Genomic DNA, 6,311 nt, shown 5'->3' on the forward strand with positions numbered 1-6,311 from the left:
CCCAGGTTATAGTTCCTTCAATACTTTGTTAGATCGGCTCACAGAACTTAGTGAATCTCTTACATCTACCCATTTGTAAAAGGACACACCTCAGGAATAGCTAGATTTAAGAGCTGCATGTGACCAGGTATAAGACTAAGCACACAGCTTCCATGCTGTCTGGGTGATCACCTTCCACAGATCATACATTCACCAGTGTGGAAATCTCTCCAGTCCTGTCCTCTTGGGTTTGTATGGAGGGAGGCTTTATCATAAAGTAAGATTGATTCAATCATTGGGCACTGGTGACTAAGACAACCTTCAAAATATCTCTCCTCCACAGGTGATAGGGTTGGGCTAAAAGATCCAACTTTCTCATCACAAGCCTTGTTCTCTGGGAAGCACCCTCACCCCTTGTCCTCAGCCATTAGTCATCTCATTAGCATACAAAGAGACATTTCCCTCTTGGAAGCTGAGGGTGTTAGGAGCCCTGTGCCAGTAAATTGGGACACCAAATACAAATTTCCAGTGTTGTAAGTCCACATGGGTCTCAACTGTATTCGCTTGCATGTTTTTTCCAGTTGTCTCTGAACCATGAGTCTTGGAGGCTATGCTTTCTCCCTTAAATGGGCTCTTAACCCTTACGGAGAATCACCAGATCACGAGGGCACGGATGTGTTTCAGGTGCCCCCCCGACCGCTGATCTTTCCCAGAGACCTGTGAGATGTGCACCCCCATGGCAGTAGCACACTGCTGAGACTACTGATGGATTGTGGTGATTTGAAATTGGGATGTGTGAGTCCTCTAACTTTGTCGCTTTTCAACATTGTTTTAGTATTCGGGGCTTTTACTATTTTATAAAAGTTTGATGATCAGCTTTTCTTTTATTGAAAAAGAGAGTGTTTCCATAGAATCTATAGGGCTGTCAGAAAAGTCATGATATATTCTTTTTATGATTTTTTATGGAAGTTGCATCACAACTTTTCTGATAACCCAACCTGTGTTGGTTGCATGGTGTGCTTGTCTTAATGCTGTGGGAGAGTAGCATTTTTTAAATAAACCAAAGCTTAACACCGTTTAAGTGAACAACGAGTGACGCAAATCGGTCAGGGCCAGAATGGCCTTGTAGGCCACTCTGGAACTCCTGGTGATCTTCTGATGAGTGATACTTATGTGCAGGAAAGGGAGACTGACATCCAAAACTGCAGTGCGGATGAGGTAGAGAGGTCACTGGATGGCTTATAGCTTGTTGTTAGCCTGCATGGACAGAGCCTAAAGGGTGGGCTTTCTGTGAAAGACTGAAGTGTAGCTACTGTTTAGCTAAAACTTGGCGAGTTGCTCAGGAAACAGACCTCCAAGTCAGGTTGTGGTTTGTCAGTAGGAACCCGAGTGTGAGAGTATAGCAGCTGTTTCACGCCAGCATAGTTTAGTTGAACACTGTCCTGCCATACATGAACATCGGTGTCATTTCTCATAGTACAGCCATGTGTTTATTATTCACTGTTCAAATCTTTCACACCTGGGGTCAATGTTTTTTTCATCTTTAAGCTCTCAAACTTTTATTTCCTAAGGAGAGAGGAGAGAGAGAGAGAGAGAGAGAGAGAGAGAAAGAGAGAGAGACAAGACATTCAAGACTCCAAGTTTTCAAGAAAATAGTAGCAGATTTTCAAGTTACAGAAGCTAGGTCCATCGTATATATCATGAAAGTGAAAAGAATTGTGACAAATATTCACGGGTTCAAAGTGTACCTGTAAGAGACACATGGGCATTCTTGGCCCTTTTAGTCATACGGTCATATATTAATAAAGATCTAAGAATCTGACATATATATTTTCATTAATGGTAGGCACAACTCTCTGTTGTGTAAACTCCTTTTGGAAATTGAAAAATAAGAGGAATGTAGAATTAAGGAGCTGAACGTGCTAAACCTAGTGCACACCAGTACATCTTGATGAGGAATGCTAAAGTATTTCCTCTCAACGATGAGTTTTTAAATGTAAAGTATTATCAGAAAAATTAAACTCTTTAGTGTGGAAAAAAAAAGGTGCATGATGTATCAATTCATTATTTTTCTTCTTTGGAGAGGTTTTTGCTATAGGGTGCATGTTCTCTCTGGAAAGTCAGAGAGGGACAGACAGACAGAAATCGAGAAATCACCCCCCAATGGGATGGCCACACTGCAATCCCTTCTCCTCCATTCTCCTTTTGGGATCTTGGGCATGCACGCACACGCGCCTGGCGTGAGTTTAAGCCACTAAATATATCACAGGAAACACGTATGGATTTGCAATGAATGACTGCTTTTCAACTTCAAGAAACTCATTTTTAATTTATACAAAATTAGATTGTATATTCATCCACATATATGAATAAAAGTGCTTCTCAGATGTCCATGACCAGTTTCCATAATGATGAAACAAAAGTAAAGTAGTTTATATAGTCTATGTGAATATTGTCCGTCCATCTTTAGTCAAATTCAGTCGCCAGAGAGATGGGACAAACTTGTGATAAATACCTATGACTTGGAAAATGAAATATCTAAGAACTGTAAGTGCCACTGCTCTGCAATTCATACACGGTCAAGTCCTTCTGCAGGCTAACTCACCCCTTTACCCTGTAGGCTGCGGGTACACAGGTTTCTGGAATAGGTAAGGGAGGACGGCTTGTTCAAAGTAGTCCCCCACGGAAGTTGCTTCTACAATTGTTACAAACCAATACGTATGTAAGTTAAATTTTAAAGTAATTATAAAGCCCTTTACTATAACATAAATGGATAAAATGTCATAAAAATCCATACTTAAACAAGTCTTTCATTTTAATAAATGGTATTATTCATTTATAGACAAAGGAATGCAGCAGCCAGTGTCATTGAATTATAGACATAGTCCCATTTCTTCTTTTTTCCTATAAAGTGCTACTTTTAAGTGAATAGATTTGCAACCTAGCTTTCCAGTAACTACCGAAGATCTCTAAAAAGAGTCAAGGAACCATAGGAAAACAGAAGGCTTTAGTACCTTTAAACATCCGTGAAACATTACTAGCAAGCATGGAGACTACAAATGTACTGGTAATATTGTCTTTGTATGAGAATCATTAAGTCGATTTTAATAACATAGGTTCACCAATATTTATGCCAATTTCTAATTATCTAAACCAGAAACAAGTTCTGTGGGTAATTCAGCTCTAAGCACCATTAAGTAGGGTTATATCGAATAGAACCAATGTCTATATGACACCCAGAATAAAAATGCCAGCCAATTTATTGTGAGAATCAGAATAAGAGGCAGTATTTAAAAGTACCGTTGACTGTGAAGAGTATGTTTTTAATAAAAATTTGTGCAGCTGTTAATGATGTAGCTTAACACTGACTGCAGTGGAGTGATCTGTAGAAAGCACAGTAGAGATTTTGTCAAAGTTAATGTTGACTCTTTTTTCAGTGACTAAAACTGAAATTGCTTACAAAAAATAACTGAAAGGAAACTTATACCACAAATAGGATACCAACAGGATTCCCATTTGTATTGACATTATTCTCAAATTACTATTTTTTTTTTAGCATTTTACCTGTGATTGACTTTCAGTAGTACCTTAGAGAGTAAATGGCAATTAGTAAAACAAACAAACAAACGAAACAAAAATAGGGCAGCATGTAGTTTTGTTCACTCCAAATACTGCTGGTTTCTTTTTTTATTTGTTTGTTTTGTTTTCGTTTTTTTACAATTTGCACTTTTTGTTGCTTTCAGAAGAGTAACCACTTACAAAACAGATAAGCCAAAGTGCACCGTCCCTTACTTTGTCTGGCATCCAGCAATGGTTAAAGCAAAGGAACCCTCTGCCATCAGCAGTTCTGTCCCGAAGACTTGGCTGCATTTCTAGTCCTGGGACACAGGGACTCCGGGGCAGAGGGATGGGGTGAGGAAGAGGCAGAGTCAAGGTATGGTGGTGAATCACTTCGAAAGAAATCCACTTCTCCCAGAATGCTGGCAGCTCCTCCCCACCCATTCTAAGCCCTGGAGAATGCACGATTTGGTCTCACTCCTGTCTCCCTTCCTTACATTCACACATAGGATTGACAGCCTTAGCGTCCCTGAAATTATTTTTACCCAAATTCATTGGAATTTGGTCTCAATTTGAACGAGGACAAAGAGTGGCCCTTCAGCGACTGTTCCTCCTCTTCCTCCTGTCCCTCCTCCAGTGAGTGCTCAAGGTCCCTGAAAGAGGGTGTAGTGTGGATGACCTGGGTTCTGAAGTGGATTTTGTTGAGCCTGGGTTTGATCTGCCCACTAGAGCTGCCAGAGGCTTTGCGACTTGCTTCTTTCGCTTTGCCTCCAGCCCACCCTTCAGCGAGGTGGTGGTGGTGGTGGTGGTCCCCCCATCCTCCAGGACTTTGGACAGCCTGTAGGTGATGAGGTGAGGGGAGCACTTTGGACAGCCTCCAGCGTCCACCCCCCCGCTGCGGGCCGCACTCTCCGCGTCCTCCTCGTCCAGGGCCCACACCAGGCTCTTGATTTCCTCGGCGGTGCTCTGACTCAGGTACTGAGAGCCTTTTTTCCCGCTGTAGTCCCAGATGTCCACATTGGCGTCGTAGGTGCCCACCAAGAACTTCACTTCCACGTGGCCGTGCATGGCTGCCAAGTGCAGGGCGGTGTAGCCCGCGCTCGACCGGGCGTTGATGTTCACCGGTAGCTGGTGCTTGTTGGCGAAGCTGACCAGCATGGCCAGGAGCTCCTGCCTGTGGTGCTTGGCGGCCCAGTGCAGGCAGGTGAAGCCGGTGATGAAGTCCCGCTTGGCCAGCAGGCCGGGCTCTCAGGTGAGCAGCCCTTCCAGGCTGTCCCAGTTTTCATCTGAGGCCGAGAGCATCCAGGCTTGCTCCAAAGGGTCCAGTGTCACCAAGCCTCCGCTGCTGCTCTCCTCCTAGGCGGAAGAAGAGGCCACCTAAGAGCTTTCCAAGTCGCCCTCGCCTTGGCCTTGTTAGCCTGTGGAACTTCCTGGGCTGCCGCCACCCCCTAACCCCCCACCCCCTACGAGCTCCTCTTCAGCTGTGGGGAGCTGCTGGTCCCCAGGTTGCGGGACCTCGGGGTGCTGGCGCCCCCGGGGGTGTGACCCCGTCGGCCTCTGCAACGCCGCGAGTCTGGGGCTCCAGGTCCTCTCTGGCCGCTGGTGGCCTGTCGCGCCGCCAATCCATCCTCCAGACCCTGATGCTCTGGGGTTGCCTGCGCATGAGCGCCGGCGGGTCCACATCACAGGCCAGCTCTGGGGCCACCTTCCCTGGCCCTGACTGGACTGTCTGGGGCCTGTGGGTCTCGGATTCCGCCCGGTCCCCTTGGGACGCGGACCTGGGCTGCTCCACGCAGAACTGCCTTTGGAGGTACACGTACTTGGCGCGGTCTGCGGGGTGGGTGCGAACCGTGGCCACTGCATTGAGCAGCAACTTGAGGGGGCGCGGGCGCGCTGCTCCAGCTAGCTGCCCAGGGCGCCCCTGAAGTGCTGCGCCACCTGGCATGCCAGTCCTGGCCCCTGTGCTCCGCCAAGAAGCTCAGCACCATCTCAGGGCCCAGCTCCTCCAGCCCCTCCATCCTTGGCCATGATGCCCTGAGCTGGCAGGCGGCTCAGCCCGGCCCCATCCCCGCGTGATCTGTGGTGCAGCTCCTCAAGGCCATGGCTCTGACATGCTCCCTGGGCAACTGCCTGGTTAATTTCTTTCACAGGTAAGTGTTGACAGAAAAATCAAACTCTCTAAGGTATTAAAAGGCATTTGCTTTACACCGATTTTTATTCCCAAATATTGGAAACACAAACTCAAGTGCCCTGAGAAAGTGCTCTGAATGAGATGGGGTTACAGTTTTTGTTGTTGTATTGGTGTAATGGGCCCGCTCTTGCCAGAAAGACAGCTAAGAGAAAAAGTGACTAATCACCTGCCATGGGCATGGTCAAGTCCCATCCCTCCTCCTCCATTATCCCCTTGGGGTTTGACCATGCATGCCTAAGTACCCTGTGTGTCTTTAAAGCCACTTGTTCTGAGAATTAAACCCAGTAGTCAGACATCTGGGACCCAGGGCCTCAACCACATGGTAACTAGAGGCCTCTACGGTCATTTAAAAAAGACATTTTAACAAAGCAGAACCCATAAAGCAATACAAGGAACTTATTCATGGACTTGGCTTGCCAATGTAGGACTTTTTGAGTGAGGGACTTACAGGTCATAGGTAGATTTAGGGATATGGCCAAAAAAGCAAGGCTTTTTACTAATCACCATGTGATGTTATGTCAGAGTGAAATTAGAGAAGCCACGATTACTGCGACTCAGTGGCCTCTTTAGTGTGAAGGATGCT

The 6,311-nt window shown here is 46.0% G+C and overlaps 1 pseudogene; it reads right to left on the minus strand.

The window, feature by feature from the left end:
• Positions 1-4,078: 4,078 nt before the first annotated feature.
• LOC102485439 (ankyrin repeat domain-containing protein SOWAHC-like) lies at positions 4,079-5,220 on the minus strand (annotated as a pseudogene).
• Positions 5,221-6,311: the final 1,091 nt, after the last annotated feature.

Source organism: Tupaia chinensis, unplaced genomic scaffold (assembly GCF_000334495.1).
Source record: "Tupaia chinensis unplaced genomic scaffold, TupChi_1.0 Scaffold000278_1, whole genome shotgun sequence".
Classification (NCBI taxonomy): Eukaryota; Metazoa; Chordata; class Mammalia; order Scandentia; family Tupaiidae; genus Tupaia; species Tupaia belangeri.